The sequence below is a fragment of the Schistocerca gregaria genome, chromosome X (genome assembly GCF_023897955.1).
Source record: "Schistocerca gregaria isolate iqSchGreg1 chromosome X, iqSchGreg1.2, whole genome shotgun sequence".
Lineage (NCBI taxonomy): Eukaryota > Metazoa > Arthropoda > Insecta > Orthoptera > Acrididae > Schistocerca > Schistocerca gregaria.
The window spans coordinates 4,805,321-4,832,386 of NC_064931.1; the positions used below are offsets into that span (position 1 = coordinate 4,805,321).

At 26.9% G+C, this 27,066-nt stretch overlaps 1 long non-coding RNA gene across 1 annotated transcript; it reads left to right on the forward strand.

Moving 5' to 3' along the window:
* On the forward strand, positions 1-26,322 carry LOC126298698 (uncharacterized). The gene is made up of 2 exons (XR_007552649.1): positions 1-252; positions 26,006-26,322. It is a non-coding gene; the product is annotated as an uncharacterized LOC126298698 (long non-coding RNA).
* Positions 26,323-27,066: the final 744 nt, after the last annotated feature.

Below are 27,066 nucleotides of genomic sequence, written 5' to 3' on the forward strand. Positions count from 1 at the left end.
AATTAATATTAATCAATATAACAAAAAATATTTTACTCATATGGTCCTTTCGTACTAATATGGATTAACAATCTTAGGATAGAAACCGACCTGGCTCACGCCGGTCTGAACTCAGATCATGTAAGAATTTAAAGGTCGAACAGACCTAATCATTGGGCTCCTGCACCCAAAATTTTTCTTAATCCAACATCGAGGTCGCAATCTGCTTTGTCGATATGAGCTCTCAAAAACAATTACGCTGTTATCCCTAAGGTAACTTAATCTTATGATCATAAATTATGTATCAAAATAACAAACATAAATAAATGATATAATAATGAAGAGTTTATCTATTCTTCATGTCACCCCAACAAAACATCATCATTAAATATAGAAAGACAAACAAAAAACTATATAAAAGTAAAATGTCAAGCTCTATAGGGTCTTCGCGTCCTAAAGAAGAATTTAAGCCTTTTGACTCAAAAGTTAAATTCAAAAATTTATTAAGAGACAGTTGATTTCTCGTCAAGCCATTCATTCCAGCCCTAATTAAGAGACTAATGATTATGCTACCTTTGCACGGTCAAAATACCGCGGCTCTTTAAAAATACGCTCAGTGAGCAGGCCAGACCTCAAAATATAAACAAGAGGACATATTTTTGATAAACAGGCGGAAATCAATTTTGCCTAGTTCCTTATAATAAGTTCACAAGGTAAAAATTTAATACAAATAAATATACTAATTCTATCATTATTACAAAAATTTTAAAATTAAATTAATAATCTTAATAAAAAACCTAAAATATTTATAAAATCAAAATAAAAAATAATGAACTAAAACGTAACCTTAAAGATAGCTGGTTTAAAGCTTACTATTTTATTTCTATAAAATAAATTATAGGTTATTAACTTCAAAGCTTATCCCTTAAAGAATAAATAAGTTAATATTTTTACTTAAAAAATTAAATAAAAACAAATAACTTTAAAAAATTAAATTTTTTCTTAAGAAACTAGATATCTTGGGAAACGATTAACATCTCATTTCTATAAATAATTTAATATAATTATGATACATTAACTATAAATTATTTATAAATCAACCCAAATCGAGACAAGTAAAATAAATACTAAAATTTTGATAAACCCTGATACAAAAGGTACAATAAATAAAATCTACTTAAAAAAATTTAAAATAATATTTCATAAAACACTTACATTACCAATAAACTATAATTTAAAAAATCAATTCTATAAAATATAATAAGACAAAAATACAATAAAATTATTTATATTAAATAATTAAATAAACAAAAAATAAATATAATAAAATAAATAATCAAGATATCCTGATTTGCACAGAAAAATTTTCAGTGTAAATGAAACACTTTACTAATAAGTTATATCTTGAAACTCTTCCTAGATACACTTTCCAGTACATCTACTATGTTACGACTTATCTCATCTAAATTGAAGCTACTTTAAAATAAAATAGAATAATCAATAATGAGAGCGACGGGCGATGTGTACACATCTCAGAGCCAATATCAGTTAAATTAAATAAATTAAATTACTATCAAATCCACCTTCATTAACAGTATTTCACTATCAAATCCGTTATAAACAAAAATCTATTGTAACCCACCTCTTCTTAACTATAAGCTGCACCTTGACCTGAAATATTTTATAATTATAAATCTTGAGAATTATAACTCTAAAAAGATTCTCTGATAACGGAGATATACAAACAAATAAATTAAGTAGAGTAAATCGTGTATTATCAATCATGGGGTAGGTTCCTCTGAATGGAAAGAGATACCGCCAAATTCTTTGGGTTTAAAGACCTTAACTAATAGTACCCTGGTAAATATAATTAACATTTAAAATAATAGGGTATCTAATCCTAGTTTATTATTTAAATTTCACAGATTCATAAAAAGGGCCACAAATAAATTTTAACATTTCACCTTACAAATTTATATTTCAACCCTAATAATATAAACAACTGTTTTAACCAATAATATTCACTTGTATCAATCGTATAACCGCGGCTGCTGGCACGAATTATGCCGATACTAAATCAATTGCTAAATCGAAAATCACTTGATAATTAAATAAATTACTGCAAAAAGAACATTTAGTCTAACAAAACTTACATATAATACAAAGAAAAAGTGAATAAACAAGCAAGAATAAAACTTTTAAAAATAAAAAATAAGAAAATTTTAAATCTATTAATTCAGGAAAAAATAAAAGATTCAAATATTTCAAGAAAAAAAAGAAAAAAACCACAAACATTAACAAAAAAAAAAAGAAACGCCCCTATGTATGACCACAACAACTTCTCTATTATATATAATTAAAGATTAATATGGAACATGTATAGCAATAAATGTATTATATTCTTTCTTATTTAATCTTTCTTTTCACTAATAAATAAAGAAAGATTAAATAATATAATAAATATATTTTATACAATTATGTAATTTAATATAATATGTTATTAATATGAATTCTTTTTTTTATATTAAGTTAACTTTCATATATATTAGTTAAATAATCTAATTATAGATAATTTACATAATTATATTATTATAATTAATATAATTATTTATATTATTTATAATATTTTATATTTAAATTAATAATTTTATTTATTATATCCAATTATAATAATATTAAATATTAAATTACATATTATTATGTATATTATATTATAATAACATATTTTAAGCTAAAAACATAAGTAGCTATAATCCTAGGTAAATAATTGCATTAAAATAATCAATTGATAATGGTAAGATGAACTTATAATACTTTAATTTCAATTAAATGTAATATATTAATATAAATTATTTATTATATATATATATATAAAATAAATAAAATGAGCAGGATAAATTAATCGTAATTAAACAAAATAATACATAAAAGAATTTCAAAAAAAAACTTTCGATTTATATATTAAATAAATGAAGTGCCTGATTAAAGGGTTACCTTGATAGGGTAAATAAAGTAAATAAAATTACCTTCATTAAAATTACATAAGATAGAATTAAACTACCTTCTTTAGTATCAAAAACTAACGTGCATCATACACCTTAATGTAAAAAGGTAAGCTAAACAAGCTAATGGGTTCATACCCCATTTATAGAGGTATCAATCCTCTCCTTTTTAATGACCAACAACTCTACAAAACTTCTCTTCCTATCAACATTAATGATAGGAACGATCCTGTCCATTTCATCAAATTCCTGATTTGGGGTTTGAATAGGACTTGAGATCAACTTACTTTCATTTATTCCGCTCCTAACAAGAAATAAAAATATAATAATAAATGAATCATCAATTAAATATTTTATTGTCCAAGCAATAGCATCGACAATATTATTATTTTCAATTTTGCTGATTCAAATAAAATATCCCATGGGATGGGAAACAGAATTTATCCCATCAATAATAATTAGATCTAGACTATTATTAAAGATTGGAGCTGCACCTTTCCATTTCTGATTTCCAGAAGTTATAGGAGCATCAAGATGAAATAATTGTTTAACATTAATAACATGACAAAAAATCGCCCCAATAATGGTCTTATCTTATTGTATTCAATTAAGAACTTTTATTTGAACAATTATTATCTTAAGAATTATTATTGGGGCAATAGGAGGTTTAAATCAAACATCCTTACGACAACTTTTAGCATATTCATCAATCAGACATCTAGGTTGAATAATTAGATCATTAACAGTCAGAGAAAACATCTGAGAACTATACTTCATTATTTACTCACTATTAAGATTAATTATAGTTTTATTATTTAAGCAAATAAATTTATTTTTCATAAATCAAATTTATTCAGCCAGAAATATAAAAACCGAAATTAAATTCATAATATTCTTATCTTTATTATCTTTAGGTGGACTACCACCATTCCTTGGATTCTTACCAAAATGAATGGTAATACAATCATTAATAGAAAACAATATAACAACTATTATAACTATTATAGTTGTATTTACTACAATTACACTCTACTACTATATACGTATTAGATTCTCAGCTCTAATTATATCATACACAGAAAATTCGTGATCTATAAAGATAAAGTCCCAAAAATCAAGAATCATTTTTCCTATAACAGTAATAATTTCAACAAAAGGATTGATTTCAACATCAACCTTAATTTCATTATACTAAGGACTTAAGTTAATCAAACTAATAACCTTCAAAGTTATAATTAAAAGAATAATCTTTTAGGCCTTAGTAAAATTTTACACCTCTAGAATTGCAGTCTAGAATCATAATTGAATATAAGACCTAAATATGATAAGAGAGAAAACATCTCATAAGTAGATTTACAGTCTACCACCTAAAATTCAGCCATCTTACCGCAAAAATGATTATTCTCAACAAACCATAAGGACATTGGTACTTTATACTTCATATTTGGAGCATGAGCAGGAATAGTAGGAACATCAATAAGAATACTTATTCGTGCTGAACTTGGCCAACCCGGATCTCTAATTGGGGATGACCAGATTTATAATGTTATTATTACAGCTCACGCATTCGTAATAATTTTCTTTATAGTAATACCTATTATAATTGGTGGATTTGGTAATTGACTTGTTCCACTAATAATTGGTGCACCAGATATAGCATTTCCACGAATAAATAATATAAGTTTTTGATTACTACCACCTTCACTAACCCTTCTTCTTACATCTTCTATAGTAGATAATGGTGCTGGTACAGGATGAACAGTTTACCCTCCTCTAGCAGGAGCTATTGCACACGGGGGTGCATCTGTAGATCTAGCTATTTTTTCACTGCACTTAGCAGGTGTATCATCTATTCTTGGTGCAGTGAATTTCATTACAACAGCAATTAATATACGATCAGAAAGTATAACTTTAGATCAAACACCTTTATTTGTATGATCTGTAGCTATTACAGCATTACTTCTCCTTCTTTCACTTCCAGTTTTAGCAGGAGCTATTACTATATTATTAACAGATCGAAATTTAAATACATCATTCTTTGACCCTGCAGGAGGGGGTGACCCAATTCTATATCAACATCTATTTTGATTCTTTGGACACCCAGAAGTTTATATTTTAATTCTACCGGGGTTCGGAATTATTTCACATATTGTATGTCAAGAAAGAGGAAAAATTGAATCATTTGGAACATTAGGTATAATTTATGCTATACTATCAATTGGACTAACAGGATTTATTGTATGAGCACATCATATATTTACAGTAGGAATGGATGTTGACACACGAGCATATTTTACATCAGCAACAATAATTATTGCTGTACCTACAGGAATTAAGGTATTTAGATGATTAGCTACATTATATGGAACTAAATTCAAGTTCAATCCACCATTATTATGAGCTCTAGGATTTATTTTCCTATTTACAATTGGTGGATTAACAGGATTAGTATTAGCAAATTCATCACTTGATATTGTATTACATGATACATATTATGTAGTAGCCCACTTTCATTATGTATTATCTATAGAAGCAGTATTTGCAATTATAGGAGGTGTCATTCAATGATATCCACTATTTACAGGATTAACTATAAATAATACATGATTAAAAATCCAATTTACAATTATATTCATTGGAGTAAATTTAACATTCTTTCCTCAACACTTCCTAGGATTAGCAGGAATACCTCGACGATACTCTGACTACCCAGACGCATATACATCATGAAACGTAGTATCAAGAATTGGGTCTACAATTTCTATTGTAGGAATCATTATATTCATTGTAATTATATGAGAAAGAATGATTACAAACCGAGCAATTATATTTAGAGCTAACATAAGAAGATCAACAGAATGACTACAAAATAACCCTCCTGCAGAACATAGTTACTCAGAATTACCATTAATCTCTAGATTCTAATATGGCAGATTAGTGCAGTAGATTTAAGCTCTACAAATAAAGGTTTGACCTTTTATTAGAAAATATTTATTAATGGCAACATGATCAAATTTATCTCTTCAAGATAGAGCTTCACCATTAATGGAGCAATTATCATTCTTTCATGATCATACTATGGTCGTATTATTATTAATTACAGTAATTGTAGGTTATGCCCTAAGTTATATATTATTTATTGCCTATACTAACCGTAATATACTTCATGGACATTTAATTGAAACAATCTGAACAGCTTTACCAGCAATTACATTAATTTTTATTGCCCTTCCATCATTACGACTATTATATTTACTTGATGATTCAGTAGATGCAATAATTACAATTAAACCATTGGACGACAATGATATTGAAGATATGAATATTCAGACTTCATAGACGTAGAATTTGACACTTATATAACACCAGAACAAGACCTAGAAAATGATGGATTCCGACTACTAGATGTAGATAACCGAACAATCCTACCAATAAATACAGAAGTACGAGTATTAACAAGAGCATCAGATGTTCTACACTCATGAGCAGTTCCTGCATTAGGGGTTAAAATTGATGCAACGCCAGGTCGGTTAAATCAAGGAACATTCACAATAAATCGACCTGGATTATTCTTTGGACAATGCTCAGAAATCTGTGGAGCAAACCACAGATATATACCAATTGTAATTGAAAGAACTTCAGTAAATTTATTTATTAAGTGATTATCTAAGATAATTTAAGGAGTTAGTTAAAATAAATAACATTAGAGTGTCAATCTAAAGTAACTAAAAAAAATTAGTACACCTTGAAATTCATCAGATGACTGAAAGTAAGTAATGGTCTCTTAAACCAAATAATACTAAATTAACGACTACTTCTGATGGGGAAATTATATCCAAATCCCTCAAATATCCCCTCTTATATGATTCTCACTATTCATTATATTTTCAGCTACATTAATCTTGTTTAATCAAATAAACTTCTTCTCATTTAAACGTAACCTTATTAAAAGAGCAGAAAAAGGAACAATTGAAATAAAAAACTTAAATTGAAAATGATAACAAATCTATTCTCAACATTTGACCCATCAACTAACATCTTTAATTTATCATTAAATTGAACTAGAACATTTCTAGGACTATTATTAATCCCATCACTATTTTGACTTACACCATCACGAATTAACATTATCTGAAATAAACTAAATTTAACCTTACATAATGAATTTAAAACACTTCTTGGACCAAAATCATTTAATGGAACAACATTCATTTTCATCTCAATTTTTATTATAATATTATTTAACAATTTCATAGGATTATTCCCTTATATTTTTACTAGAACAAGACATTTAGCATTAACATTTGCAATTGCCCTACCTATATGGCTAAGATTTATATTATTTGGATGAATTAACCATACTAATCATATATTTACACACCTTGTACCACAAGGTACACCGCCTGCATTAATATCATTTATAGTACTAATTGAAACAATTAGTAATGTTATTCGACCAGGTACATTAGCAGTACGGTTGGCAGCAAATATAATTGCAGGACACATATTATTAACCTTATTAGGAAACACAGGACCATCTATAGCAATAAACTTAATCTCATTACTAATTATTGGACAAATACTTCTATTAATTCTAGAATCAGCAGTAGCAATAATTCAAGCCTATGTTTTCTCAATTCTAAGAACTCTATATTCTAGAGAAGTATATTAAACCTATGTTAACAACTCACTCAAACCACCCATTCCACTTAGTAGACTATAGACCTTGACCATTAACAGGAGCAATTGGAGCAATAGTCCTAGTATCAGGACTAGCAAAATGATTCCACCTATTTAATATTAACTTATTCATAATTGGATTTGGAATTACCCTACTAACTATAATTCAATGATGACGAGATGTAGTACGAGAAGGAACATATCAAGGATTACATACAGGATTTGTATCAATTGGATTACGATGAGGAATAATTTTATTTATTGCATCAGAGGTATTATTTTTCGTTTCTTTTTTTTGAGCATTCTTTAGAAGAAGATTAGCACCAACAATTGAACTAGGAATACTATGACCTCCAATAGCAATTCAACCCTTTAACCCTATACAAATTCCATTACTTAATACAGCTATTCTTTTAGCATCAGGAGTAACAGTAACATGAGCACATCATAGTTTAATGGAATCTAATCATACTCAAGCACTACAAGGATTATTCTTCACAGTGTTATTAGGACTATACTTTACAATACTTCAAGCATATGAATATTGAGAAGCACCTTTTACCATTGCAGATGCAGTTTATGGATCAACATTCTTTGTTGCAACAGGATTCCATGGTTTACACGTAATTATTGGAACAATCTTTTTATCAACATGTCTACTTCGACACTCAATAAATCAATTTTCACCAAGACATCACTTTGGATTTGAAGCAGCAGCATGATACTGACACTTCGTAGACGTAGTATGATTATTCTTATATATCTCTATTTATTGATGAGGTAGATAATTGTTTTTCTAGTATAAATAGTACATTTGACTTCCAATCAGAAAGCTTGATATAAATTAAGAAAAACAATTCTAATTCTATCAACAAGAGTTTTCATTAGATTTATTATTCCAATAATTGTTATAATCCTGGCAACAACACTATCAAAAAAATTAATTAATGATCGAGAAAAAAGTTCACCATTTGAATGTGGGTTTGATCCAAAAAGATCAGCACGAATACCATTCTCAATACGATTCTTCCTAATCGCAGTAATCTTTTTAATTTTTGATGTAGAAATTGCACTAATTCTACCAATTGTAATTATTTTTAAAACTTCAGACATTATAATCTGAACAGTATCATCAATATTTTTTATTCTAGTTCTATTAGGAGGACTATACCATGAATGAAACCAAGGAGCATTTCAATGAGCAGAATAAAGGGTTGTAGTTAAATATAACATTTGGGTTGCATTCAAAAAGTATTGATATTATCAATCAACCTTAAATAGAATAAGAAGCGAAATATTGCAGTCAGTTTCGACCTGGAAGATTGGTATGTACTACCCTTATTCTTATTAATTGAAGCCAAAAAGAGGCGTATTACTGTTAATAATATAATTGAACTATAATAGTTCCAATTAAGGAAATGTAAAGCCAATATGAAAGCTGCTATCTTTTTATATTAGCGGTTAAACTCCGTTAAAATTACTAAAATTTATATAGTTTAAATAAAACATTACATTTTCACTGTAAAAATAATATATCTATATTTATAAATACTTAAAAGTAAAAATACTTCCTTAACATCTTCAGTGTCACGCTCTAATTATAAGCTATTTAAGTAAACGAAAAACTATATTACCAAAATAAATATTCAAAAAATAAAAGTTAAAAGATAAATCTTGAAATTAGAATCATATCAACCTTGAATATAACCAATTAAATAAATAAATAATCTATATAAACCTTGACCACCAAGTAATTCACCTCAACCATAATCAAATGACTTAGATGAATAATAACCTATTTTTAAAGGAATATATCTAATAAACTTAGTTGAAAGAAAAGGTATAAATCATATAGAACCAGCAAATCTAACAAAAGAAAGTATACTTAAAGAAAATAAATTATGAGAAAAATCAAAATTAGAAATAAGATAACCTAAATAAGCACCTAAAATAACAACTGTAATAGTTAAAAACTTTAAATAATAAGGTAAAGCAATCACATGAGGAATAGGAAAAATTAATCAAGATAAAAGACTACCACCAAAAACAGCAACAAACAATAGACCAATTATTCCAAATGAAATATAATAACCCTTATCATCAAAAGAAAATCTAGAATAAAAATTATTATCACCAGATATTGAATAATAAAACAAACGAAAAGAATAAGAAGCAGTTAAACCAGTAGAAAAAAAATAAAGAAAAAAAATTAAACAATTAATTCATCTTAAACAAACCATCTCAAGAATTAAATCCTTTGAATAAAATCCCGCTAAAAAAGGTATTCCACACAGAGATAAACTAGAAACATTAAAACAAACTGAAGTTAAAGGTATGAAATTAACAACTGATCCTATAAAACGAATATCCTGAGAATCCTTCAAATTATGAATTATTGAACCTGCACATATAAATAATAATGCCTTAAATAAAGCATGAGCCAATAAATGAAAAAATGCAAGCTTTGGATAACCTATAGCCAAAATTCTTATTATTAAACCAAGTTGTCTTAAAGTAGAAAGAGCAATAATCTTCTTTAAATCAAACTCAAAATTAGCGCCCAATCCAGCCATAAATATAGTTATACAACCAATTAAAAGTAAAAATCAACCACAATTATAAGTATCCAATATTGGTCTAAAACGAATTAATAAATAAACACCAGCAGTAACAAGAGTAGAAGAATGAACTAAAGCAGAAACAGGAGTAGGAGCTGCTATAGCAGCAGGAAGTCATGAAGAGAAAGGAATCTGAGCTCTCTTAGTTATAGCTGCTAAAACAATTAATATAGTAATGAGCTTTATTTCAAAAGAATTAGAAATAAAATCATAATAATAAATATAATTTCAACCACCAAAATTTGACATTCATGCAATAGAAATTAAAATAGCAACATCACCAATACGATTAGAAAGTGCAGTTAATATACCAGCACTATAAGATTTTACATTTTGATAATAAATAACTAAACAATAAGAAACTAAACCTAAACCATCTCAACCTAATAAAATTCTAATTAAATTAGGACTAATAATTAAAAAAACCATAGAAAGAATAAATATTAAAACAATAATAATAAAACGATTTATATTCTTTTCACCAGATATATAATCCTCTCTATAATAAATAACCAAAGAAGAAATATATATAACAAAAGATATAAAAATAAGAGATATTCAATCCAAAATTAAAGTTATAACAACTATAGAACCATTTAAATTGAAAAGCTCTCACTCAACAAAAACTCTATAATCAATTATTAAATAATAAATACCTAAAATATAAATTATAGTTCTCGAAATAAACAAAGAAAAAAAAACTCAAAGAACAAATAGAAAATAAATTCACGGCCTAAGATGAAAAACTTCATATCATTGATTCCACAAAACAATATTTTTAATTAAAATACTTAAGCAAACTAAACAAAGAAATATTCACCCTTTAAACAGAGAATATTTAAAGGCAATCAATGTAAAACTAAAAAAAGATATTCACGAAAATAACCAAGAGAACAAGTATAAACACCAGAATAATAATTCCCATGCTGAGAATAAGAATATAAATACAAAGTATAAACAGCTCTAAAAAAAGATAAAAAAATCAAAGCAAAGAATCTAAAAGAAGATCAAGATATAATTCTATTTAATAATCTAATTTCACCTACCAAATTTAAAGAAGGAGGAGCAGCCATATTTGATGATCTTAAAAGAAATCATTATAAAGCCATTCTTGGCATCAAATTAATTATACCCTTGTTAATTAATAATCTTCGTCTACCTAAACGTTCATAAATAATATTAGATAAACAAAATAAACCAGAAGAACATAAACCATGACCAACCATTAGAGAAAGAGAACCTACACAACCTCATCAATTCATAGTCATCAATCCACCTATAACCATTCTTATATGAGCAACAGAAGAATATGCAATTAAAGACTTTAAATCAACCTGACGAAAACAAATAAATCTTACAATAACACCCCCAGATAAACCTAAAGACAATCAAAAATAATTAAACTTTAAACCCAAATAAGAAATAAACTTTATAACACGAAAAATACCATAACCTCCTAACTTTAATAAAACACCAGCAAGAATTATTCTACCTGAAATAGGGGCCTCTACATGAGCCTTAGGAAGTCATAAATGAACCAAAAACATAGGTATCTTAACTAAAAAAGCCAAAATTATAAATACATAAAACATAAAATAATAAGAACCAAAATCAACTAATAAAGGAAAATATAAAGTATTAGAAAAATCATAAAACTAATAATAAAACTAATAATAAAGGTAATCTAGCAACCAAAGTATAAAAAATTAAATAAACACCAGCCTGCAAACGCTCAGGTTGATAACCCCAACCCAAAATTAAAAGTTAAGTAGGAACTAATCTAGCCTAAAAAAATATATAAAAAGAAAGAAGACTTAATCTAGCAAATGAACAATAAAGCATAATTATTAAAATCAAAACCATAAAAACAAAAAAATTAGAATAATATGAACTTAAATAAACTGAACCTCTAGCAGTGATTATTAAAGAACAAATCCAAAAACTAAGTAAAATTAAACTAAAAGAAAAATAATCAATACCAAAATAATATCTAATTATATTCAAATCAGCATATGAATAAACACAAATTATAAAAACAAAACCCGACAGAAACATTAAAGAATGAACCAACCATCAACAATTATTTAATAAACAAAGAGGGATCAAAAAATAGTTATAAATAAATACTTTAACATAAAGATAAACCAAAAGAATTAAAAAAATCATTACCATGAGAACGAATTATTGAAACTAAAATAGAAAGACCTAAAGCACCCTCACAAACAGAAAAAACTAAAAAAATAACAGGAAAAAAATAATCATAATCAAACTCAATAAGAAAAACAATAACTAACATAAATAAAGAAAGAACAATATATTCTAATCTCAAAAGAACCATTAATAAATGTTTACGTTTAGAAGAAAAAACATAAACACCAGCAAAATAAATCAATAAAGAAGTAAAAATAGAGAATATAAACATTAGTTTTAATAGTTTAAAAAAAACGCCGGTCTTGTAAACCGGAAATAAGTCCAGCCCCCACTTTTAAAACTTTAGAGGTGGAAAAGCTTCCATCATCGGTCCCCAAAACCGGTATTTTAAATAAACTAACCCCTGAAATGATCAAAATAATAATTATATCATTATCAAATGTAATAAATATTAATTTTATTAAATTAAGACACCCAATATCAATAATGCTTTTTATTATCCTTCAAACCTTCCTAGTTGGATTAATAACAGGAACAATAATAGAAAGATATTGATTATCATATATTTTATTTTTAACATTTCTTGGTGGTATACTAGTATTATTTATTTACATTACAAGAATTGCATCAAACGAAATATTTCAGCCTAAATCAATCACTATAATTATTACATTAATAATGTGAGTATTTATCATATTAATATTAATTATTCTAGATATATCTATATTTATAGACTTTTTCAAAAACACCGAAACTATAAATATTGATAATTCAATCAATTATCAAGAAATAACAATATCTTTAGAAAAATTATATAATAGACCAACATTCATTATTACAATAATAATAATAATTTATTTATTTTTAGCACTACTAGCAGTTGTTAAAATCACCAATATTAATCAGGGACCTATTCGTAAAATAAGATAATTACTAATGAATAAACCCTTACGATTAAGACATCCTTTAATTAAAATTATTAATAATTCTTTAATTGACTTACCTGCCCCAACAAATATTTCATTTTGATGAAATTTTGGATCCCTATTAGGGTTATGTTTGGTAATTCAAATCGTAACTGGACTATTTTTAGCTATACATTATACATCAAATATTGAAATAGCATTCAGTAGTGTAGTACACATCTGCCGAGACCTAAATAATGGTTGAATTATCCGAACCTTACACGCAAATGGAGCATCTATATTTTTTATTTGTATTTACTTACATGTAGGACGGGGAATTTACTATGGATCTTATATATATATACATACCTGAATAATTGGTACAGTGATTTTATTTTTAGTTATAGCAACTGCATTTATAGGATATGTCTTACCCTGAGGCCAAATATCTTTTTGAGGTACAACAGTAATTACTAATTTATTATCAGCAATCCCATACTTAGGAACAGATTTAGTCCAATGAGTATGAGGAGGATTCGCTGTTGATAATGCAACATTAAATCGAATCTTCACATTCCATTTTGTATTACCATTTATTATTGCTGCTATAGCAGCAATTCATTTATTTTTTCTTCACCAAACAGGATCTAATAATCCTCTTGGACTAAATGGAGATATTGAAAAAATTCCATTCCATCCATACTTTACCTTTAAGGATTCTATTACATTTGTAATAATAACATCATTATTAATTATACTATGTTTAATTAATCCTTACCTATTAGGAGATCCAGATAACTTTGTACCTGCCAACCCATTAGTAACACCAGTTCACATTCAACCAGAATGATATTTCCTATTTGCATATGCAATTCTACGATCTATCCCTAATAAGTTAGGAGGTGTTATTGCATTATTTTTATCAATTAGAATCTTAATAATTTTACCATTTTATAATAAAACACCATTCCGAGGCATTCAATTTTACCCTATTAATCAAATTTTATTCTGAATTATAGTAGTTGTTGTATGCTTACTAACGTGAATTGGTAAACGACCTGTTGAAGAACCTTATATTATAACAGGTCAAATCTTAACAATTATTTACTTCACATATTTCTTAATTAATGTCCATGTCGCAAACGCATGAGATAAATTAATTAAGGAATTAAGTTAATTAGCTTAGGAAAAGCATATGTTTTGAAAACATAAAATTAGAAGTTTAACTCTTCTATTAACTTTTCTCAAAAAATTTCACTAAACAAATGAGATAAATAAAATCTTTAAACAAACAAAGAAAATAAAAAAATTCAAAGATAAAGGTAAAAAACTTTTTCAAGCTAAGTACATTAATTTATCATAACGGAACCGTGGTAATGTTCCACGAACGAAATAAAACCAAAAGATATAATAGCAAGCTTAATAAAAAATATAAAAGAATAAAAATCACCGCCCAAAAAAATTAAAGCCAATAACATTCTTATGAAGACAATTCTAGTATATTCAGCTAAAAAAATTAAAGTAAAACCACCGGCACCATACTCAATATTAAATCCTGAAACTAACTCAGATTCCCCTTCAGCAAAATCAAAAGGAGTACGATTAGTTTCAGCTAAGCAAGAAGCAAAACAAGCTAAAGCTAAAGGAAAAGAAATAATAATAAATCAACAATAAAGCTGATAGTTTATAAAATCAGACATATTAAAACTACCAATTAAAATAATTAAAGACAATAAAATTAAAGCTAAACTAACTTCATAAGAAATTGTTTGAGCAACAGAACGAAGAGAACCTAATAATGAATAATTTGAATTAGAAGATCAACCAGCAATTATAACAGTATAAACACCTAATCTAGTACAACATAAAAAAAAAAATCCATAAGAAAAAGAACACATATAAGTTAAATAAGGAAAAATTACTCAAACGGCTAAAGATATCATTAAATTAAAAACAGGGAAAAAATAATAAAGTAGGTAATTAGATATAATAGGAATTGGCTGCTCCTTACAAATTAACTTAATAGCATCTCTAAATGGCTGAGGAATTCCAACAAAACCTACCTTATTTGGACCCTTTCGAATCTGAATATAACCTAAAACCTTACGCTCTAATAAAGTTAAAAAGGCAACACTAATTAAAACACAAATAACCAATAAAAGAAAATTCAAAATAAATATAAATAAATCATAAAGTATCAATACTATTTGTAGAAAAAATCTACATAAATGAATTCTAAATTCAACACATTAATCTGTCAAAATAGTAAATAAATTAATATTAATCAATATAACAAAAAATATTTTAACCATATGGTCCTTTCGTACTAATATGGATTAACAATCTTAGGATAGAAACCGACCTGGCTCACGCCGGTCTGAACTCAGATCATGTAAGAATTTAAAGGTCGAACAGACCTAATCATTGGGCTCCTGCACCCAAAATTTTTCTTAATCCAACATCGAGGTCGCAATCTGCTTTGTCGATATGAGCTCTCAAAAACAATTACGCTGTTATCCCTAAGGTAACTTAATCTTATGATCATAAATTATGGATCAAAATAACAAACATAAATAAATGATATAATAATGAAGAGTTTATCTATTCTTCATGTCACCCCAACAAAACATCATCATTAAATATAGAAAGACAAACAAAAAACTATATAAAAGTAAAATGTCAAGCTCTATAGGGTCTTCTCGTCCTAAAGAAGAATTTAAGCCTTTTGACTCAAAAGTTAAATTCAAAAATTTATTAAGAGACAGTTGATTTCTCGTCAAGCCATTCATTCCAGCCACTAATTAAGAGACTAATGATTATGCTACCTTTTTTTACTTAAAAAATTAAATAAAAACAAATAACTTTAAAAAATTAAATTTTTTCTTAAGAAACTAGATATCTTGGGAAACGATTAACATCTCATTTCTATAAATAATATAATAATAATTGATACATTAACTATAAATTATTTATAAATCAACCCAAATCGAGACAAGTAAAATAAATACTAAAATTTTGATAAACCCTGATACAAAAGGTACAATAAATAAAATCTACTTAAAAAAATTTAAAATAATATTTCATAAAACACTTACATTACCAATAAACTAAAATTTAAAAAATCAATTCTATAAAATATACTAAGACAAAAATACAATAAAATTATTTATATTAAATAATTAAATAAACAATAAATAAATATAATAAAATAAATAATCAAGATATCCTGATTTGCACAGAAAAATTTTCAGTGTAAATGAAACACTTTACTAATAAGTTATATCTTGAAACTCTTCCTAGATACAGTACATCTACTATGTTACGACTTATCTCATCTAAATTGAAGCTACTTTAAAATAAAATAGAATAATCAATAATGAGAGCGACGGGCGATGTGTACACATCTCAGAGCCAATATCAGTTAAATTAAATAAATTAAATTACTATCAAATCCACCTTCATTAACAGTATTTCACTATCAAATCCGTTATAAACAAAAATCTATTGTAACCCACCTCCTCTTAACTATAAGCTGCACCTTGACCTGAAATATTTTATAATTATAAGTCTTGAGAATTATAACTCTAAAAAGATTCTCTGATAACGGAGATATACAAACAAATAAATTAAGTAGAGTAAATCGTGTATTATCAATCATGGGGTAGGTTCCTCTGAATGGAATGAGATACCGCCAAATTCTTTAGGTTTAAAGACCTTAACTAATAGTACCCTGGTAAATATAATTAACATTTAAAATAATAGGGTATCTAATCCTAGTTTATTATTTAAATTTCACAGATTCATAAAAAGGGCCACAAATAAATTTTAACATTTCACCTTACAAATTTATATTTCAACCCTAATAATATAAACAACTGTTTTAACCAATAATATTCACTTGTATCAATCGTATAACCGCGGCTGCTGGCACGAATTATGCCGATACTAAATCAATTGCTAAATCCAAAATCACTTGATAATTAAATCAAATTACTGCAAAAAGAACATTTAGTCTAACAAAACTTACATATAATACAAAGAAAAAGTGAATAAACAAGCAAGAATAAAACTTTTAAAAATAAATAATAAGAAAATTTTAAATCTATTAATTCAGGAAAAAATATAAGATTCAAATATTTAAAGAAAAAAAAGAAAAAAACCACAAACATTAACAAAAAAAAAGAAACGCCCCTATGTATGACCACAACAACTTCTCTATTATATATAATTAAAGATTAATATGGAACATGTATAGCAATAAATGTATTATATTCTTTCTTATTTAATCTTTCTTTTCACTAATAAATAAAGAAAGATTAAATAATATAATAAATATATTTTATACAATTATGTGTTTTAATATAATATGTTATTAATATGAATTCTTTTTTTTATATTAAGTTAACTTTCATATATATTAGTTAAATAATCTAATTATAGAAAATTTACATAATTATATTATTATAATTAATATAATTATTTATATTAATTATAATATTTTATATTTAAATTAATTATTTTATTTATTATATCCAATTATAATAATATTAAATATTAAATTACATATTATTATATATATTATATTATAATAACCTATTTTAAGCTAAAAACATGAGTAGCTATAATCCTAGGTAAATAATTGCATGAAAATAATCAATTGATAATGGTAAGATGAACTTATAATACTTTAATTTCAATTAAATGTAATATATTAATATAAATTATTTATTATATATATATAAAAAATATAAAATGAGCAGGATAAATTAATCCTAATTAAACAAAATAATACATAAAAGAATTTCAGAAAAAAACTTTCGATTTATATATTAAATAAATGAAGTGCCTGATTAAAGGGTTACCTTGATAGGGTAAATAAAGTAAATAAAATTACCTTCATTAAAATTACATAAGATAGAATTAAACTACCTCCTTTAGTATCAAAAACTAACGTGCATCATACACCTTAATGTAAAAAGGTAAGCTAAACAAGCTAATGGGTTCATACCCCATTTATAAGGTATCAATCCTCTCCTTTTTAATGACCAACAACTCTACAAAACTTCTCTTCCTATCAACATTAATGATAGGAACGATCCTGTCCATTTCATCAAATTCCTGATTTGGGGTTTGAATAGGACTTGAGATCAACTTACTTTCATTTATTCCGCTCCTAACAAGAAATAAAAATATAATAATAAATGAATCATCAATTAAATATTTTATTGTCCAAGCAATAGCATCGACAATATTATTATTTTCAATTTTGCTGATTCAAATAAAATATCCCATGGGATGGGAAACAGAATTTATCCCATCAATAATAATTAGATCTAGACTATTATTAAAGATTGGAGCTGCACCTTTCCATTTCTGATTTCCAGAAGTTATAGGAGCATCAAGATGAAATAATTGTTTAACATTAATAACATGACAAAAAATCGCCCCAATAATGGTCTTATCTTATTGTATTCAATTAAGAACTTTTATTTGACAATTATTATCTTAAGAATTATTATTGGGGCAATAGGAGGTTTAAATCAAACATCCTTACGACAACTTTTAGCATATTCATCAATCAGACATCTAGGTTGAATAATTAGATCATTAACAGTCAGAGAAAACATCTGAGAACTATACTTCATTATTTACTCACTATTAAGATTAATTATAGTTTTATAATTTAAGCAAATAAATTTATTTTTCATAAATCAAATTTATTCAGCCAGAAATATAAAAACCGAAATTAAATTCATAATATTCTTATCTTTATTATCTTTAGGTGGACTACCACCATTCCTTGGATTCTTACCAAAATGAATTGTAATACAATCATTAATAGAAAACAATATAACAACTATTATAACTATTATAGTTGTATTAACTACAATTACACTCTACTACTATATACGTATTAGATTCTCAGCTCTAGTTATATCATACACAGAAAATTCGTGATCTATAAAGATAAAGTCCCAAAAATCAAGAATCATTCTTCCTATAACAGTAATAATTTCAACAATAGGATTGATTTCAACATCAACCTTAATTTCATTATACTAAGGACTTAAGTTAATCAAACTAATAACCTTCAAAGTTATAATTAAAAGAATAATCTTTTAGGCCTTAGTAAAATTTTACACCTCTAGAATTGCAGTCTAGAATCATAATTGAATATAAGACCTAAATATGATAAGAGAGAAAACATCTCATAAGTAGATTTACAGTCTACCACCTAAAATTCAGCCATCTTACCGCAAAAATGATTATTCTCAACAAACCATAAGGACATTGGTACTTTATACTTCATATTTGGAGCATGAGCAGGAATAGTAGGAACATCAATAAGAATACTTATTCGTGCTGAACTTGGCCAACCCGGATCTCTAATTGGGGATGACCAGATTTATAATGTTATTATTACAGCTCACGCATTCGTAATAACTTTCTTTATAGTAATACCTATTATAATTGGTGGATTTGGTAATTGACTTGTTCCACTAATAATTGGTGCACCAGATATAGCATTTCCACGAATAAATAATATAAGTTTTTGATTACTACCACCTTCACTAACCCTTCTTCTTACATCTTCTATAGTAGATAATGGTGCTGGTACAGGATGAACAGTTTACCCGCCTCTAGCAGGAGCTATTGTACACGGGGGTGCATCTGTAGATCTAGCTATTTTTTCACTGCACTTAGCAGGTGTATCATCTATTCTTGGTGCAGTGAATTTCATTACAACAGCAATTAATATACGATCAGAAAGTATAACTTTAGATCAAACACCTTTATTTGTATGATCTGTAGCTATTACAGCATTACTTCTCCTTCTTTCACTTCCAGTTTTAGCAGGAGCTATTACTATATTATTAACAGATCGAAATTTAAATACATCATTCTTTGACCCTGCAGGAGGGGGTGACCCAATTCTATATCAACATCTATTTTGATTCTTTGGACACCCAGAAGTTTATATTTTAATTCTACCGGGGTTCGGAATTATTTCACATATTGTATGTCAAGAAAGAGGAAAAATTGAATCATTTGGAACATTAGGTATAATTTATGCTATACTATCAATTGGACTAATAGGATTTATTGTATGAGCACATCATATATTTACAGTAGGAATGGATGTTGACACACGAGCATATTTTACATCAGCAACAATAATTATTGCTGTACCTACAGGAATTAAGGTATTTAGATGATTAGCTACATTATATGGAACTAAATTCAAGTTCAATCCACCATTATTATGAGCTCTAGGATTTATTTTCCTATTTACAATTGGTGGATTAACAGGATTAGTATTAGCAAATTCATCACTTGATATTGTATTACATGATACATATTATGTAGTAGCCCACTGTCATTATGTATTATCTATAGGAGCAGTATTTGCAATTATAGGAGGTGTCATTCAATGATATCCACTATTTACAGGATTAACTATAAATAATACATGATTAAAAATCCAATTTACAATTATATTCATTGGAGTAAATTTAACATTCTTTCCTCAACACTTCCTAGGATTAGCAGGAATACCTCGACGATACTCTGACTACCCAGACGCATATACATCATGAAACGTAGTATCAAGAATTGGGTCTACAATTTCTATTGTAGGAATCATTATATTCATTGTAATTATATGAGAAAGAATGATTACAAACCGAGCAATTACATTTAGAGCTAACATAAGAAGATCAACAGAATGACTACAAAATAACCCTCCTGCAGAACATAGTTACTCAGAATTACCATTAATCTCTAGATTCTAATATGGCAGATTAGTGCAGTAGATTTAAGCTCTACAAATAAAGGTTTGACCTTTTATTAGAAAATATTTATTAATGGCAACATGATCAAATTTATCTCTTCAAGATGGAGCTACACCATTAATGGAGCAATTATCATTCTTTCATGATCATACTATGGTCGTATTATTATTAATTACAGTAATTGTAGGTTATGCCCTAAGTTAAATATTATGTATTGCCTATACTAACCGTAATATACTTCATGGACATTTAATTGAAACAATCTGAACAGCTTTACCAGCAATTACATTAATTTTTATTGCCCTTCCATCATTACGACTATTATATTTACTTGATGATTCAGTAGATGCAATAATTACAATTAAAACCATTGGACGACAATGATATTGAAGATATGAATATTCAGACTTCATAGACGTAGAATTTGACACTTATATAACACCAGAACAAGACCTAGAAAATGATGGATTCCGACTACTAGATGTAGATAACCGAACAATCCTACCAATAAATACAGAAGTACGAGTATTAACAAGAGCATCAGATGTTCTACACTCATGAGCAGTTCCTGCATTAGGGGTTAAAATTGATGCAACGCCAGGTCGGTTAAATCAAGGAACATTCACAATAAATCGACCTGGATTATTCTTTGGACAATGCTCAGAAATCTGTGGAGCAAACCACAGATTTATACCAATTGTAATTGAAAGAACTTCAGTAAATTTATTTATTAAGTGATTATCTAAGATAATTTAAGGAGTTAGTTAAAATAAATAACATTAGAGTGTCAATCTAAAGTAACTAAAAAAAATTAGTACACCTTGAAATTCATCAGATGACTGAAAGTAAGTAATGGTCTCTTAAACCAAATAATAGTAAATTAACGACTACTTCTGATGGGGAAATTATATCAAAATCCCTCAAATATCCCCTCTTATATGATTCTCACTATTCATTATATTTTCAGCTACATTAATCTTGTTTAATCAAATAAACTTCTTCTCATTTAAACCTAACCTTATTAAAAGAGCAGAAAAAGGAACAATTGAAATAAAAAACTTAAATTGAAAATGATAACAAATCTATTCTCAACATTTGACCCATCAACTAACATCTTTAATTTATCATTAAATTGAACTAGAACATTTCTAGGACTATTATTAATCCCATCACTATTTTGACTTACACCATCACGAATTAACATTATCTGAAATAAACTAAATTTAACCTTACATAATGAATTTAAAACACTTCTTGGACCAAAATCATTTAATGGAACAACATTCATTTTCATCTCAATTTTTATTATAATATTATTTAACAGTTTCATAGGATTATTCCCTTATATTTTTACTAGAACAAGACATTTAGCATTAACATTTGCAATTGCCCTACCTATATGGCTAAGATTTATATTATTTGGATGAATTAACATACTAATCATATATTTTCACACCTTGTACCACAAGGTACACCGCCTGCATTAATATCATTTATAGTACTAATTGAAACAATTAGTAATGTTATTCGACCAGGTACATTAGCAGTATGGTTGGCAGCAAATATAATTGCAGGACACTTATTATTAACCTTATTAGGAAACACAGGACCATCTATAGCAATAAACTTAATCTCATTACTAATTATTGGACAAATACTTCTATTAATTCTAGAATCAGCAGTAGCAATAATTCAAGCCTGTTTTTTCTCAATTCTAAGAACTCTATATTCTAGAGAAGTATATTAAACCTATGTTAACAACTCACTCAAACCACCCATTCCACTTAGTAGACTATAGACCTTGACCATTAACAGGAGCAATTGGAGCAATAGTCCTAGTATCAGGACTAGCAAAATGATTCCACCTATTTAATATTAACTTATTCATAATTGGATTTGGAATTACCCTACTAACTATAATTCAATGATGACGAGATGTAGTACGAGAAGGAACATATCAAGGATTACATACAGGATTTGTATCAATTGGATTACGATGAGGAATAATTTTATTTATTGCATCAGAGGTATTATTTTTCGTTTCTTTTTTTTGAGCATTCTTTAGAAGAAGATTAGCACCAACAATTGAACTAGGAATACTATGACCTCCAATAGGAATTCAACCCTTTAACCCAATACAAATTCCATTACTTAATACAGCTATTCTTTTAGCATCAGGAGTAACAGTAACATGAGCACATCATAGTTTAATGGAATCTAATCATACTCAAGCACTACAAGGATTATTCTTCACAGTGTTATTAGGACTATACTTTACAATACTTCAAGCATATGAATATTGAGAAGCACCTTTTACCATTGCAGATGCAGTTTATGGATCAACATTCTTTGTTGCAACAGGATTCCATGGTTTACACGTAATTATTGGAACAATCTTTTTATCAACATGTCTACTTCGACACTCAATAAATCAATTTTCACCAAGACATCACTTTGGATTTGAAGCAGCAGCATGATACTGACACTTCGTAGACGTAGTATGATTATTCTTATATATCTCTATTTATTGATGAGGTAGATAATTGTTTTTCTAGTATAAATAGTACATTTGACTTCCAATCAGAAAGCTTGATATAAATCAAGAAAAACAATTCTAATTCTATCAACAAGAGTTTTCATTAGATTTATTATTCCAATAATTGTTATAATCCTGGCAACAACACTATCAAAAAAATTAATTAATGATCGAGAAAAAAGATCACCATTTGATTGTGGGTTTGATCCAAAAAGATCAGCACGAATACCATTCTCAATACGATTCTTCCTAATCGCAGTAATCTTTTTAATTTTTGATGTAGAAATTGCACTAATTCTACCAATCCCATACTTAGGAACAGATTTAGTCCAATGAGTATGAGGAGGATTCGCTGTTGATAATGCAACATTAAATCGATTCTTCACATTCCATTTTGTATTACCATTTATTATTGCTGCTATAGCAGCAATTCATTTATTTTTTCTTCACCAAACAGGATCTAATAATCCTCTTGGACTAAATGGAGATATTGAAAAAATTCCATTCCATCCATACTTTACCTTTAAGGATTCTATTACATTTGTAATAATAACATCATTATTAATTATACTATGTTTAATTAATCCTTACCTATTAGGAGATCCAGATAACTTTGTACCTGCCAACCCATTAGTAACACCAGTTCACATTCAACCAGAATGTTATTTCCTATTTGCATATGCAATTCTACGATCTATCCCTAATAGGTTAGGAGGTGTTATTGCATTATTTTTATCAATTAGAATCTTAATAATTTTACCATTTTATAATAAAACACCATTCCGAGGCATTCAATTTTACCCTATTAATCAAATTTTATTCTGAATTATAGTAGTTGTTGTATGCTTACTAACGTGAATTGGTAAACGACCTGTTGAAGAACCTTATATTATAACAGGTCAAATCTTAACAATTATTTACTTCACATATTTCTTAATTAATGTCCATGTCGCAAACGCATGAGATAAATTAATTAAGGAATAAAGTTAATTAGCTTAGAAAAAGCATATGTTTTGAAAACATAAAATTAGAAGTTTAACTCTTCTATTAACTTTTCTCAAAAAATTTCACTAAACAAATGAGATAAATAAAATCTTTAAACCAACAAAGAAAATAAAAAAATTCAAAGATAAAGGTAAAAAACTTTTTCAAGCTAAGTACATTAATTTATCATAACGGAACCGTGGTAATGTTCCACGAACCCAAATAAAACCAAAAGATATAATAGCAAGCTTAATAAAAAATATAAAAGAATAAAAATCACCGCCCAAAAAAATTAAAGCCAATAACATTCTTATGAAGACAATTCTAGTATATTCAGCTAAAAAAATTAAAGTAAAACCACCCGCACCATACTCAATACCAAATCCTGAAACTAACTCAGATTCCCCTTCAGCAAAATCAAAAGGAGTACGATTAGTTTCAGCTAAGCAAGAAGCAAAACAAGCTAAAGCTAAAGGAAAAGAAGTAATAATAAATCAACAATAAAGCTGATAGTTTATAAAATCAAACATATTAAAACTACCAATTAAAATAATTAAAGACAATAAAATTAAAGCTAAGCTAACTTCATAAGAAATTGTTTGAGCAACAGAACGAAGAGAACCTAATAATGAATAATTTGAATTAGAAGATCAACCAGCAATTATAACAGTATAAACACCTAATCTAGTACAACATAAAAAAAATAAAAATCCATAAGAAAAAGAACACATATAAGTTAAATAAGGAAAAATTACTCAAACGGCTAAAGAAATCATTAAATTAAAAACAGGGGAAAAATAATAAAGTAGGTAAATAGATATAATAGGAATTGGCTGCTCCTTACAAATTAACTTAATAGCATCTCTAAATGGCTGAGGAATTCCAACAAAACCTACCTTATTTGGACCCTTTCGAATCTGAATATAACCTAAAACCTTACGCTCTAATAAAGTTAAAAAGGCAACACTAATTAAAACACAAATAACCAATAAAAGAAAATTCAAAATAAATATAAATAAATCATAAAGTATCAATACTATTTGTAGAAAAAATCTACATAAATGAATTCTAAATTCAACACATTAATCTGTCAAAATAGTAAATAAATTAATATTAATCAATATAACAAAAAATATTTTAACCATATGGTCCTTTCGTACTAATATGGATTAACAATCTTAGGATAGAAACCGACCTGGCTCACGCCGGTCTGAACTCAGATCATGTAAGAATTTAAAGGTCGAACAGACCTAATCATTGGGCTCCTGCACCCAAAATTTTTCTTAATCCAACATCGAGGTCGCAAACTGCTTTGTCGATATGAGCTCTCAAAAACAATTACGCTGTTATTCCTAAGGTAACTTAATCTTATGATCATAAATTATGGATCAAAATAACAAACATAAATAAATGATATAATAATGAAGAGTTTATCTATTCTTCATGTCACCCCAACAAAACATCATCATTAAATATAGAAAGACAAACAAAAAACTATATAAAAGTAAAATGTCAAGCTCTATAGGGTCTTCTCGTCGAAAAGAAGAATTTAAGCCTTTTGACTCAAAAGTTAAATTCAAAAATTTATTAAGAGACAGTTGATTTCTCGTCAAGCCATTCATTCCAGCCACTAATTAAGAGACTAATGATTATGCTACCTTTGCACGGTCAAAATACCGCGGCTCTTTAAAAATACGCTCAGTGAGCAGGCCAGACCTCAAAATATAAACAAGAGGACATGTTTTTGATAAACAGGCGGAAATCAATTTTGCCTAGTTCCTTATAATAAGTTCACAAGGTAAAAATTTCATACAAATAAATATACTAATTCTATCATTATTACAAAAATTTTAAAATTAAATTAATAATCTTAATAAAAAACCTAAAATATTTATAAAATCAAAATAAAAAATAATGAACTAAAACGTAATCTTAAAGATAGCTGGTTTAAAGCTTACTATTAAATTTCTATAAAATAAATTATAGGTTATTAACTTCAAAGCTTATCCCTTAAAGAATAAATAAGTTAATATTTTTACTTAAAAAATTAAATAAAAACAAATAACTCTAAAAAATTAAATTTTTTCTTAAGAAACTAGATATCTTGGGAAACGATTAACATCTAATTTCTATAAATAATTTAATAATAATTATGATACATTAACTATAAATTATTTATAAATCAACCCAAATCGAGACAAGTAAAATAAATACTAAAATTTTGATAAACCCTGATACAAAAGGTACAATAAATAATAATCTACTTAAAAAAATTTAAAGTAATATTTCATAAAACACTTACATTACCAATAAACTATAATTTAAAAAATCAATTCTATAAAATATACTAAGACAAAAATACAATTAAATTATTTATATTAAATAATTAAATAAACAAAAAATAAATATAATAAAATA